Below are 15,166 nucleotides of genomic sequence, written 5' to 3' on the forward strand. Positions count from 1 at the left end.
TCATTCCTCTTTGCTGGTGTGTATGAGTCCGCCTTGTTCCATGTGACGGTTACCATGCGCTTGGTGTGTAGACTTCCAGAAATCTCAATGTTTTTTCATGGTATAAGTTATATTTTGTTATAATATGCTACGTTGGGCTATGCTATGTTATGATATTTTGTGTTATTCTGTGTTGCGTTGTATTGTATATATCATATATTGTAAACCCCATTTGTATAGAATGACAACTTTTAATTCCCGTCTGTTGATGTATGTGTATATCTTCAGTGTATGTAATACCATTTGTCACCAAGCCATGCAGGTTGTTCCTGAGCATGTTAATGAAACTGATTGAGTGTTTTATTGATTATGAATAAATAACTGTTATTAGTAGCAGTAGTAGTAGTAGTAGTAGTAGTAGTAGTACAGTGCGAGCTTCTAGCTCGTTTTCTCAGTTTTGAACCTTTGGTGCCATCGGCAGTGACGGGCTATTTCTAGAGGCAGTGCTGTCTATAGATCCCATTAGTATGTGCCGCTGGGTATGTGTCACTGGTAATAGCGTCATGCCACTCTGTACGTGCCATCACCCTCATGCCATCGTCGTCTCGGCCTTGTCATCAGTGATCATCAAGCCATCTCATGCAATCATCTTCATATAATCGTCGTCACGCCGTTGCCGTCATACAGCCATCGTTACGTATTCGTCGTCATCCCATTGTCCTCGTGTAGTCGTCGTCATGCCATTGTTGTTATGAATTCATCTCGCCGTCGTGATACTGTTGTAGTCGTTTCGTCATCGTCATTTCAACTTCGTTGTTAGATTCTCGTCATACCGTCGCCTTGCCGATGTCACCGTCAGGCCACTGTCATGATATGCTGACAATCATCACATTGTTCTCATGCGGTCGCCTTTATACTATCCTCATATCCTTTCAAATAAACATCTCCCCTGAGACGCTGACCGCACGGGGACAGCCCATCGGTTTCTGCCGTCACTCACGCTTACGCAGCGCGGCCGCCTCATCGGCTACCCTGCCACCTGAGGTTCCAATGCCAACAAGTGCCTAGAGAACGCACCGCACACACTCGTGTTTTTCGCAGCACAAGCGCGCGCATAGCGGCTAGTGGTAGCGAACTGGCAAGCAACGTTACAGAGGCAGGAGCAAGCGCAGAGGCTGTCTACGGTTCGGCAACCGGCCCTGGCGTCCACCTGGATCACCAGCAGTCGATGTGGGCGCCATGCCTACAGTAGCCACCTCAATGCCGGCGAATTCGAGGCCAGAGGAACGCCTGCCGCGACGGAGTTCCTACCAGACCAGTAAGCTACTGGTTCTCGGAACGCAGCAACAGCACCCAAAGGAGAACTTGCCTAGTTTCCCCTGTCTGCTGCTGCATGGGTCCTCGCTTTGGGTGAGTCATGCAGCGCTCCTGCTCTCGTACCGGACATCGCGAGCGCCGTCCCAGCTGTAGCTCCGTTTGTGCCTACGGGCGTTGCTTTCCCGGAGACGGCGACGGATACGCGATGAAGACCTCGTCCTCGCGCAAGCGCTCGCGCCCGATTGAGTCCGGTAGCGATGACAAGAAACTGGGGAAGCTGAAGCCGCCGGTGGCGACAACCAATGAGAAACCACCGCTTTCCGTGCCACCTTTTGTCGAGGGAGCAACGATACAACCGACTGGAGCATCACAATCTTAATGTGACTGCACGACCACTCCGAACTCAAGCAGCTCACCTACACAGGAGCTTCGCGACGAGGAGGGATGTACCAAGGTGCTGTCGCGCGTGCAAAACCGCCACCTGGTTGCGTCGGCTCGGGTGGCGAGCGTCGCTGGTGTGGCTTTGGCTGCACAAAACTGAGCACCAGCACCTACTGTCCCTGTAGGTGCTGTAGTGCCTGCTGCCACTGGCTGCTTCCTGCCCACCTTAAACAGATGACCACATGTACAAAGATGGGAGGGTTCCGCTGACGGAGTGTGCCGGGGCATATGGAGGACTGGGGAGCAGGTGGTGGTAAGCTCGTGGCGCTTGCGGAGGTCATGATGGCAGGGAGGATCCGGCTGCGCAATTCCAGGATTACAGGAGACCCAGCAAACCTCCACCAATTATGACAAGGAGGTCTGGCACGGCTGTGGACGACACGAAGGACGCCGACAGGGAGACACAACAGCGTAGGTTTAGCCAGGCGCACCAGGAACAGCGTCGAGCCCGAGCCCCACTTCAATAGCGCTGGCTATCCGGCTGCGGAGCTCTGCACGGCGCACTTCTTCCTTACAGGGCAAACGATGACCAGATGCGGGCCAAAATTGATAGTTTTGGACCACGGGGTGGGATGGGGATGGTGTTAGGCCGAATTATGCATCAGTGTGGTGGCCCTTCAACAATCTTTTTGCTACGGAATGTACTGTAAGTGAAGGACTTACAACTTGAAACTCTTGAGGTTACTTAGTCCTTGCATGAAGAGTATAAGCGTGCTTTTTGCTTCTATAGCGTTACATGACATGTTATGTTGCCTTCTGAATAGATCCGTGAAAACTATTAATTGGACAGACCTATTCATTCTGCCGCCTAACTTTTGAATTTCGCAGATCAGAAGTTAGTTCAAGCATTGTATTCTAAGCATGGAATGCATCATTCTTGTTTTCCGCGCTACAGACCACCTGCTTAGTAGTATTTGCCGCTTTTAATCTGCTCCGTGCCATGTACGAAACGCAGTAAGACCGGCAATGTTAATACAAACAAAAATTAGGTCAGGCACTATTTTGGCATTGGGCAATAAGGCATAAAATTAAATTATTCAGGTTCGCATTTAAGACCTGCAACTGTAGCAGCAAGTACATGCTTTCACCCGCCACAAGGGGCTACACCAGCTCTACTGCAATGTTAAGGTTTAGCTCGGGCCCGCATTGGGCAACAATAGAAAACATAGAAGTGGATTCCATACCAAGGAACATGAGCGCGGAAGCACAAACAGTACGCAGAACGGATGGAGCCTTGAACACGCTAAAAGAAAAACATAACTAGCCCTATTTACACAGATGCTTCTTCATGAAAGAGAGGATATGGTACTGGAGTAGTAACAACAGATACCCCGATCTGCTGGCGATTACACCAAAATGTTAAAACACAGGTACGAGCAGAGCTCATGCAATAATGGAAGCCATAACTGCGCCTTCTTCACATGGTCGGGAAATTCTCATAAGAACGGATAGTGACTCCACGTGTAGAGAGCTAGCCACCGATCTCCTCCAACCGGACATACCTGACTTACTGGCTGAGTACATCAAACACACTCGGGCAGAAAAATCTGGGTACAATTTATTCCTGGCCACGCACGGATTAGGGAGGAGGAAACATCTTTATTTTGTTAATTTGGCTAAGTGAGCAGTGGCTACCAGGCGATGCCTTACAGCCACCTCCTCGGCCCTTCTGATGGCCCGAAGCTGAACATCTATGCTCGGGCTCATGCAGGGATTAGGGGAAATGACATGGCACACGCCATCTCCCACGCGTTTCTTCTGGGTCCTCGATTCTAGTTGCGAGCCATTGAAACCTGAAGAAAAAGAAACTTCACGAAATAGACAGGAGAGAAGACCAGAGAAGCTTCGACTGAACAAGATGCTCTAACCACCGATTGAGAAAAGCACTACAAAGCAGGAGGTGGTCCTATGGAAGCGGGCACAGACGCACACTTTGCAAACACCACATTCTACACATTACATACAAGCTAGACCGGGTAAACCCACCAGCCTGGCATGTGTTGGTTTTGCGGACAGCGCTTCCGTGTTCTGGGACTGGCCAGGGAGGCGCTAAGCCATAAGGAACAGCCTGGCCTCACTCCTCCCTCCCCCCCCCAAAAAAAACAGCCGAAAATCTTGGAGCAGTGTCTGACACTCCTTCACGCAAGTAGTAAAATCTATGGTCAAGCCAAGGATAGAGTGGCAGCTCTCGCAACTTCTTACCAGCAGATGTGAAGCCACCGCTTGCCCTCACTTCACCTCTGAAAGAGTGCCGTGCCAGCTAGAGACCTCTCATAACCTAAGCGTTTTTTTCTTGCGATAGTAATTATATGGACACTTCAACCGGATTTCTGCCGTCGCCGTGAGATTCCGTATAAAGTCGAAGGGCGATAAAATCGTCGCCGCACGCCGTATGCGCGAGTGAAAGCGCGCGGGGGACGCGCGCTATCTCGCAGAGTGAACGCATGGCGGAAAGCCCACGCGACTCCCGTCGCGCGAAAGGCCATGGGAGTATGGGAGGGAGGGAGGCGGGGCGACGCTGTGCTGCGGCACCAAATGCGTATCTTGCAACCGGGCGCAAGGGTAACTGGCCACTCAATCTCCCACGCGAAAGCAAGAAAGCAGGAAGGCAGCGCGGGAGGGAGGGGGCTTGTACTTTGCCCGGCTGTGGCGGTCGCCCGCACCGTCTCTTAAAAGCGATCTCCACACGGCTCTGACCTTTGTACGCGCTGTGCATTCGCCGCTCAGTTTCCGTTGAAGCAATAGACCGCACGAACCTTCGGTCGCTGCAGTGGCTGCGCTTGCTGCCAGCATTCTGGCAGTCGTTGTCTGCGGTCATTGAGTGTGATCTGTTCATGTTTGCTTGTGCGCGCTGGTACCACGCTTGCTAATTCAGTTAGTAAGCGAATGTGTCCAAGTTTATGCAGCCGATAAAACTACTATTCCTGCTCCGAATAGCTCTCTACTAATTTGCTATCGCAATTGATGCTTGAAACTGCACCATTTTTTATTTTGCTAATGTAACTGCTAGAGTAATTGGAAAATAAAAGTACGTTGCTCCTAGCTAAAACAATATATTTGGTTGAGCATTGATACCACGATCTCTCACAAAATGTGTCAGCGCGTTCAGACTTCCTTCTAAAACCGCATCACAGACAAACTTTCAGTAAGACCTGTTGGCGCGAAATTAAACACGAGGGATCTGAAAAGAAAGCAATTCGTGTTGTTTACTGTTCCCTGATGTCTCTTCGTGCCCTGAGTAAGACTATGGTAGCCTGGCTTCACTTTCATGACATCATCTCCACTCCAGAACTTTTACGCGCAAGCGTAAGTGCCCCGTCTGTGAAATCAGCTAAATTATGTTTGTCGCCGTGATTGAAGAGAGCGCTGGAGAAGGATGGCGCCTGGAGGTGGAGGACAGAACCACCGCGTTCGGTCACAGACGGCTCTATAGTTCGTGCTCATCCAGAGCTAAGCCGTCAGCAAGTTTTTTCACACTTTTCAGAATGAAAGAACTGTTGGTTTCCGGGGAAAAAAAGGCACGAGCCGAGAAAGCATTCGTCCTTAATGGGCGCCGTACTGCGGGACTATAATATTATTATAATAATTAAGATTAATAACAACAGTATTATTATTATTATTGATTATGTTATTTATAATATTATTACAATCAAAAAGAAAATGACCCAAGAGAAATTTGGACATACTTTCGTACTGCGCAACAGTAATGATACCTCACATTCAATATTGTGAACCCGAACAAAAGAAGAAGCAGAGGAAGAAAGGGAATCAGTCACCCCTACTGAGTATATTTTGGACTCTTGCCCCAGAAAATTTATCCGAAGTCCGCTTTGTCTGGGTCCCCGGATATAGTGGAATCTTTTTAAATGAATCAGCTGACTCGCTCGCTTCGACATCACTAAATGGTCCGGTCATAAATATTCTTCCTGATTTCTCTTTTATAACAGGAGCTAGATTTAAACGCCTTTTATTGCTGAGTTGCCATGACTTGTCAATACTTTCTTCAGACGATTTTCAACATTTAAAATTTCGGTGGAACACGAGCAATTGCCTTTCACGCCAATGTGAGGTGACGCTGTCAACTTTCCGCTGCAGAGTTCCCCGCCTAAGTTTTTATCTTCATAGATCCGGTTTATCAATCACTGACCTCTGCTCGTTTTGTAATCAACCGGAGACTATTGACCATTTCTTTCTTTCTTGCCACCACTTCTCCTCCCTCCGTAGAATGTTTCTGTTATTTCCAAGCAGTAATCTGGGTTTGGCACTTACAACGCCAAACATTTTGTCTTTTGAGGCCTGTCAATTAGGCACAAGTCAGGGTTCTATGATCACTGCTGTACACAAATTTATTGAAGCATCCGGAAGGTTACGCTGCTAGGGTACCGACCGTGGAACATGTTATTTTATGTTTATTTTTGTAGTTAGTTTTCTCTGAATTTTTATTTAGTTAATTTATGTATAGGACATCTTAAAATCTGGGTTAAGGAGTTGCCAAAATCTTAATTTTGATTATTCACCTTTACCATTTTGTTCGTTGTTAGGTGTACGTTTTATTTTATCCAGTGTGGCCAATCCCCCTCGTGGGTACGAGCCATGTTTTGAGGCAACAACAACAACAACTTCGCGTTTTGGTCTGGGGCCCTCGACTCGTACAGTGTTTTACCACCAAACCCTTTAAACAAGCGCGTCCCACCTTGCAACATTTTTGTATTGGCGCTGGAGGACGTTGCTCGAACCACCAAGCGTTCACAGACGACCGGACGCCCAGTGTACTTCGGAAACCAGCGCGACATCCCCATGGTTGACCAAAGCACAGCGTAGACGCTGTCGTGTTGCCTGGATGGGACAGTTGCGAAGGTTGCCCGGTGGCACCGCGCTGAGGAAGGTCTACAAGACGCAACCAGCAAAGCGAATCGAGAAGACGCCGCAGAGACGACCCAAGGCGCCAACCCAAGTAAGGGTGTCATCCCCCTCGCGTTTTCTCACATGGAGTCTGGCTAAGAGAACCGCGGCGAAGGAGCCGAGTCTGAATTTGAATGCAAGACTGGCGTCACCGAGTGTGCCTGGCGTTCGCATGATTCGAGCCAGAAGGACCGGGGGGCCTCCTGCCAGGAACGCACTTACCTCGTCTAAGAGTGAGGCCAGCACAGAGGCAATTTGTAGCACTTCGCCAAGCACAGGGGAAAGCGAAGTGCCAGAAAGCGACGTCAATCGATTAGTGAATCCTTGGCCAGGAGTGGTGGAAGAATAGAAACGGCTACGGACATAAAGGAAATGAGTTCCTACGAGTGCATATATGGGTCCACGAGCTATCAATCGCCGACTACCGCGTCCTCGTGCCGTAAGACGGACGTGTACTGGACCAATACACGAAGCAGTCGCCATCTACAGCCCGGGCCACAGTCACCGAAAGCTGGGATGATGATGATGATGATATTTGGTGTTTTGTGGCGCAAGGGCCAAATGTGGCCAAAGAGCGCCAAGACAATGAATGGTATGTTTGCCATGATCAGTGAGTTCCGATGACGGGATGCAATGTGGCTGTAAAGGGGCCTAAGAACAAATCGCGGTATAGAAGCGTAAAACATATATCGAATAGAATTATGGCAGTGGCGTGTGGAATGATCTATGGGTAGTGAATGGATGAGAAATGGTCATGGTGCTTAGAGTATTAAGAGTATAAAAGTAGCACGACGCCTACCGGAGGCCTTTGTACACAAAGGCCCGGAGGCACGTGGTTTCTTTAATAAAATACCGCAGCAGCGGCCTCTCCAGAGAGGCCGTGCTACAAGTCACCTGGATATATAACACGAAAGTTAGGTATATCCTTTAAAAACGCTATAACGGATTGGTATTTAAAAAGAGGTTCATTGCCCAAAAACATACATGGATGCAATGGTAGATTCTGCCGTAATGATAATGAAAAATGTCTTTTCCTCTGAGGCTCCAGTTCAGGGCATTGCAGGAGGACGTGAAGTACACTAAGTGGCTCGCCACATTCATCACAGACAGGCGGATCGCCACCGGACAATAAGTATGCGTGTGTACTGTATGTGTGTCCTATTCTGAGTCTGCAAAGTGTAACTTGTGTGCGGCGTGTCTTCGATTCTGGTGGCCAATGAGCGAGTTGAGGCTTTATAGTGTGTAATTTGTTGCTCGTTTCTCTGTCCCACAGACGTTGCCAGTAGGCCCTGACCTTTTTCTTGAGAAAGGGTTTTAGGTCCATTACAGGGACAGCTATGGGTGAAGTGGCAGCGTCTGTGCGAACGGATGTGGCTAGCTTGTCGGCCAACTCATTCCCTTCGATCTCGCGGTGCCCTGGCACCCAGCAGAGCACAATTTGCTGCTTCGATACATACGCGGTGCAAATGGTGGAATAAAGAGCTACAAATACGGGGTTTCTGTGCCTACTTAGAGTTTTTAGACATTTCAATACGCTCAAAGAGTCAGTATAAATGACTGCCTTGGGTATGTCTAACTGTTTGATGTGTTTAACCGCCGCCAGGATGGCGTAGGCCTCCGCTGTAAAGATGGTTGTGTTTGGGTGTAGAGCTCCCGCAGCCGAAAAGGATGGACCGACCGCCGCGTAAGACACGCCAGCGAGCGACTTTGAAGCGTCAGTAAAATATTCTGGACAAGAGTACTTGTGCTGCAATTCAAGGAAGTGCATGCGGATATGTACGACCGGTGCATGCTTTGTAACCTCAATGAAGGACAGATCACAGTCAATCAGCTGCCACTGCCATGGCGGCAGCTGTACAGGAGGGGGCATGACATTGTGCTCGTGGAGCGACACATCCATTTCTTCGGCAAGACTTCTTACTCGCAGTGCGTAGGGCCTTCTCACGGAGGGGCGGTTCTGAAAGGTTTGGGCACTGGACAGATCATTTATGATTGTGTAGGTAGGGTGCGTATTGTTTGAGTTCACTTTTAGGAAATATGCAAAGGATAAGTACGTTCTCTGCAGATGGAGCGACCATTCATTTGATTCAGCGTAGAGGCTTTCTACGGGGCTTGTTCTGAACGCACCCGTAGAAAGGCGGATACCCAGATGGTGGACAGGGTCCAACATCTTCAAGGCGCTCAGCGTCGCAGAGTGATATATAATGGAACCGTAGTCTATACGGGATCGGATGAGGCTCTTATAGAGATTCAATAGACATCTTGTGTCACTACCCCACGCAGTGCGAGACAACACTTTCAGGATGTTCATTGTTTTCATGCACTTGTTTTTAGGTACTTTAGATGTGGGATAAATGTTAGCTTCGGGTCTAGAATTACGCCCAAGAATTTGTGTTCCGTTTTTACAGGTAGACCCTCACCCTGTATCTCGATGTTGGGATCAGGGTGCAGACCTCTCTTTCTGGAGAAGAGGACGCATGTGGACTTTTGTGGGTTAAGCCGAAACCCATTCTCGTCTGCCCACTTAGACAGTTTGTTCAGACCAAGCTGAACCTGCCGCTCACAGATTGCAAGGTTACATGACGTGAACCCTATCTGTACATCGTCGACATATACTGAATAAAATATGTTGCGTGGGATGTACAGACGCAGAGAGTTCATTTTCACGATAAAGAGCGTGCAACTAAGCACACCACCCTGTGGTACTCCAGTTTCCTGCACATATGGTCTTGATAAGGCGCTACCCACACGGACACGGAATCTGCGGTTGGACAGATAACTTTCAATGATATTCAGCATAATGCCACGTATTCCAAAGTGTGCGAGGTCTCTTAGTAGTCCGAATCGCCAGGTGGTGTCGTATGCTTTTTCCATGTCGAGGAAAACAGACAGGAAGAATTGCTTGTGGACAAAAGCCTCACGAATCTGAGCCTCTAGGCGTATCAGATGGTCAGTGGTGGATCGGCCGTCGCGAAATCCACACTGGTATGGGTCAAGCAGCTTGTTTGATTCTAGGAAATGTATCAGACGGCGGTTTATCATCTTCTCGAAGACTTTGCAGATGCAGCTTGTTAGAGCTATGGGCCGATAACTCGATACGGACGATGGATCCTTGCCCTGCTTCAGGATAGGAATCACTATGGCCTCTTTCCAGGCAGAGGGGATCTTGCCAGAGGTCCATACACAGTTATACAGACAGAGAAGGGTTTTCTTCGTTTCGGAGGGCAGGTTCTTCAACATTTCGTATAGTATGCGGTCAGAGCCTGGGGCAGATTGGTTGCAGCAGGTGAGTGATGCATGCAGTTCTGCTAGAGAGAAAGGTAAGTTGTATGGCTCGTTCCCGGTGCTCTTTCGGTCTAGTTTTTGTTTTTCTATTGCTGTTTTGTATTTCATAAATGCTGGAGAATAGTGTGATGAACTGGACACATGTTCAAAATGTGCACCCAGATGGTTAGCTTGGTCCTCCAGGCTGTCTCCCTGCGTGTGTACCAGGGGAGGCGGATGTGTTTGTCGCCCTCTTACTCTATTGACCCTGTTCCAAACCTTGGCCTCATCCGTGTACGAATTGATGCTTGATAAGAATTTTTGCCAGCTGTCTCTTCTGGCTTGTCTGCGCGTTCTCCTACCTTGGGACTTTGTTTTCTTGAAATTGACGAGGTTTTCAGTAGTAGGAAAATCGCGAAGCTGCCTCCATGCTTTGTTCTGCTGCCTACGTGCGTTCCGGCATTGTTCATTCCACCACGGGACACGGCGTTTGCTAGAAAGTCCACTTGTTTGGGGAATACATTTAAAAGCTGCATCAATTATGAAATTAGTAAAATATTCGACGGCACCGTCAATTCCGAGTGATGAAATGTCAGCCCACGAGAGCGTACTGGTAAGTTTTTGGAATTTCTCCCAGTCCGCTGCATCGACCTTCCACCGGGGAGCGTGTGGTGGAGATTCGTATTGTCTTGGTGTTCTCAGCAGTATGGGGAAATGGTCGCTCCCGTAAGGGTTTTTTATAACTTCCCATTCAAGTTCAGGAAATATGGATGGAGAAGCTATGCTGAGATCTATAGAAGAAAAAGTTTTGTTTGCAAGACAATAATATGTAGGTTCTTTTTTGTTTAGCAGACATGCACCGGATGAGAAAAGAAAGCCTTCAATTAGACGGCCTCGAGCATCGGTGCGAGAGTCGCCCCACAGTCCGCTGTGTGCATTCAGATCCCCAAGAACAAGATAAGGTTCTGGCAATTCGTCTATTAGGGACTGGAATTCATGTTTGTGTAAGCGGTAATGTGGGGGTATGTAAAGCGAGCAAATGGTGACGAGTTTGTTTAAGAGAACAAGTCGAACTGCCACTGCTTCGAGGGGCGTTTGCAGCGGTAAACGTTGACACGCTATGCTTTTCTGAATTATAATGGCAACACCGCCTGAAGATGCAAGAGCATCATCGCGGTCTTTACGAAACGTAACATACTGTCGAAGAAAGTTTGCATGTTCCGATTTTAAGTGAGTTTCCTGTACACACAGCACTTTTGGATTGTGTTCGTGGAGAATTTCTTGCACATCATCGAGGTTCCTAAGAATGCCTCGGACGTTCCACTGTATGATTTGTGTATCCATACTGAAAGTAAGATTGGTGCTGTGTGTACAAAAAGGAAGTGTTGCCTTAGATTACAGAACCTTTTCCAGGCCCTGTAACGCGGGATTTGTCCTTTTTGAAGCGGTCGAGGGAGCCTCGCCGCTCCTTAGGCGCTTGATGCGCCGTCGGGATGGGTGTAGTGTCCATTGACTCATGTGAGGCGCTGGACACGCGCTCTTGCGAGCGAGAAATTTCGCGAGAAAGTCTCGCCGCGAAGGACGAGACCTTTGCGCCCACCAGCCCGGAGGTTGATGGGGCTGCCTTTGGGCCTGAGCTGCGCCGGCTGTTGCCAGCGGCAGCAGGGGCCGGAGAGGGTGAGGCAGCCTTGACTGCACCCACCGTGGGCGCTGCTGGCGGTCCTGCCGGTTCGCTACGCGAAGCGCACGATGCCGCCGTGGACTGTTGTGGTGCCGGTAACCCTAGGGTAGCCGGGCTTGTTTGCTGGTTGGGTGGGGTAGGCTTAGCTCCTTCCACCCCGGGGGCAGGAGCCACAAGCGACAGCTCGCTGTGTGCGGGCTGGGCAGGTGGCAGTGGCCGCTGCGACGCTGCCCCCCGACGCGCCGCATCAGCATAAGACGTGCTGTGGAAAAGTGAGCATCTCTTACGGGCTTCCTTGAAAGAAATATTTTCTTTTACTTTTAGGGTGATTATGTCCTTTTCTTTTTTCCAGTTTGGACAGGAACGTGAGTAGGATGCGTGGTCACCACTGCAGTTCACACAGTGAGGAGTGCCAGTACAGTTATCGGAGGAGTGGCCCTGTACTCCACACCTTGCACAAGTTATTTGACCACGACAGCTCTGTGAGCCATGGCCGAATCTTTGGCATTGGAAGCACCGTCTAGGGTTAGGGACATATGGTCGAACAGTTAACCTAATGTATCCTGTTTCGATTGTTTCAGGCAGAACGCTAGATCCAAATGTTAGCACAAGATGTTTGGTGGGGATTTCTTTGTTGTCCCGTCTGATAATGATACGTTTTACATTGGTGACGTTTTGATCTTTCCACCCTTCCAGGAGTTCTGCTTCTGATAATTCTAGGAGGTCTGCTTCTGATACGACTCCGCGTGAGCTATTCATTGATCGGTGTGGTGATACAGAAATTGGTATGTTGCCGAACGTCACAAGGTTGCTGAGTTTCTCGTACTGCTGTTTCTGAGGGACCTCAAGAAGAAGGTCTCCGCTAGCCATTTTGATCACTTTGTAACCTGACCCTAAAGCTTCGGTTAAGGATTTCGCAACAATGAATGGTGAAATTGATCTGGCCGGTTTTTGAGAGTTCTCACTGTGTACAACGTGGTATTTTGGATAGTTGTCTTTTGGTCGGTTGAAAGATAAGCAAAGTTCATCGGTGCGTCCCCTCTTTAGAGGATGACGATCAAGTATGCGGGGAAAAGCTGGTGTTCCCATAGCGGTTTGTTTTATTTCGGCGGCAATGGCGGCCACCCACCACGGAGCCCAACTAGGGGACGCTGCAGCACTTAACGCGTAAGGCTGCAGGCGCCAACCGTACATTGCCACTATAACCTAATATATTATACCCAAGGGAGGGCACATACACAAGGTTAACCCAAGCCGCCTGTGAAAATTTGGAAGTAACGGAAGAGAAGAGATGATAGGAGAGTAAAAGAAAGGAGATAGGAAAGCAAAAGGTTGGAGAGGGGGACAGGAAAAGGCGACCACCGGTTTCCCCCGGGTGGGTCAGTCCGGGGGTGCCGTCTACGTGAAGCAGAGGCCAAAGAGGTGTGTTGCCTCCGCCGAGGGGCCGTAAAGGTCCAAACACCCGACATCGGCTCAACCCCCAGGATCCCCTTTTCCCCGGACACGGCTAAGCCGCGCACGGCTACACGCGGGAGGGTCCAACCCTCGTGTGCTCGGGTACGTGGTGGCGCAACTCACCAAACGCCTGCTGCGCAGACGCCCCTGCGGGGCGAAAGCTGGGACAAGAGAAAAGAAGATTATAGAAGATCTAAAAGTAAGCGGCGATTCCTACCCGTCTTCCTGGTTGGGATCGAGTCCTATGTTATTCTATTCGTTGGCAAACGAAACTCGAACGGTGCGACGTTGCTTGTGTACAAGCACACTCCTCATCAACGCCGAGCGAGCGCCACGGGCTCGGACAAATTGCGAGACTACAGAAGACAGCACACCTGAAAATGAAAGCGCGCAAGCATCTGGATTGATTACAACGCCAAAAAAGAACTCAGCGAGAAGAGGAAGAAAGCACAAAGGATGCAGGAGCAGGAGCATGAAAAAGTATACGTTGAAATAAGATGATGTAATTAGTGCAACCGAGTCCAAAGTTAACAAAGCCGAGCCATGTTCACTTGCGATTGGACATTCGCAACCATCGGGCTTCCTATCGGTGCTGTAGTACCGTGCCCGAACACTCAGACGTTTTTCTTCTCAAACTTTGTCGCTAACCTGTTCGCGCCGTAGTAAACGTGAATTGTGATTGCTACTTCTCGTTTTATTTGGGTGTAGAGAAGCCCCTTTACAAAATTACCGATGGCGTGATATAAAAGGCGGCAGATCCCACGCCCTGTGGGAATCGATGGTATGCGAAGCGGGGTGCGGGGAGTCTACCAAGTTAACGAAACGACCATGACATCACCGAGACATAGGCGGCTGTTTCATGCCTACATGACACACATGTCATGACATGAATTCATGTCATCAGTCCTCAGGAGTCCCTTTAGCTATGCCTAAGAGACCTTAAGGCAAAATCCTTAGTCATGCTCATGACTATGACTTCTACCATCATCCTTTAGTGTTTACTTCACTTACTATCTACGTCAGAACTCATTTCAGTGGTTTTTAGTGTGAACACTTTTTTGCCGAGTCATTTTCATTTTTGTGAGTAATGGTCATGGCTATGGCTTCTACCACCATCCTTTAGTGTTTCCTTCACCCACGTTCGAACCCATTTCCGTGGTTTTTAGTGTTAACAATTTTTTGCCGAGTCATTTTCATTTTTGTGAGTAATGGTCATGACTATGGCTTCTACCACCATCCTTTAGTGTTTCCTTCACCCACGTTCGAACCCATTTCAGTGGTTTGTGAGTGTTAATCTTTTTTGCTGAGTCATTGTCATTTTTGCTGAGTCATGCTGATGACTATGACTTCTACCATTATCCTTTAGCATTTCCTTCACTTAGTACCCACGTCAGAACCCATTTCAGTGGTTCTTGAGTGCTAATTTCTTTGCTGAGTCATCGTCATTTTTGCAGAGTCGTGCTCATGACTGTGACTTCTACCATCATCCCTTAGGCTTTCCTTCACTTAGTACCTACGTCAGAAGTCATTTCAGTGGTTTTTGAGTGTTAATCTTTTTTGCTGAGTCATCGTCATTTTTGCTGAGTCATGGTCATTACTATGGCTTCTACTATCATCATTGAGCATTTCATTCACTTAGTACCTAAGTCTGAACCTATTTCAGTGGTTTTTGAGTGTGAATGTTTTTTCGCTGGGTCATTGTCATTTTAGGCAGCTGTTTCATCACCTACATGACACGCATGTCGGGACATTTATGTCATGACCTATCATTTATGTTTGCCATACACTGTTATCATACTATGCCAATTTTGGTACCTACCAAGTTCACTAAATCGCCATCAGGCCACCAAGACGTAGGTAGCTGTTTCGTGACTTACATGACACACATGTCAGGATTTTCATGTCATGACTTACCACTAATGTTCGTCATACACGCCTCTCATACCATGCCACTTTTAGTAAATAGTAAGTTAACAAAACGACCATGAGAGCACCAAGACGTAGAGAGCACCAAGATGAGATGAGATGAGATGAGAGCACCATGACATGTCATGTAGGTCATGAAACAGCCGCCTACGTCTCGGTGCTGTCATGGTCGTTTCGTTAACTTGGTAGACTCACACCGCT

Source organism: Dermacentor silvarum, chromosome 3 (assembly GCF_013339745.2).
Source record: "Dermacentor silvarum isolate Dsil-2018 chromosome 3, BIME_Dsil_1.4, whole genome shotgun sequence".
Lineage (NCBI taxonomy): Eukaryota > Metazoa > Arthropoda > Arachnida > Ixodida > Ixodidae > Dermacentor > Dermacentor silvarum.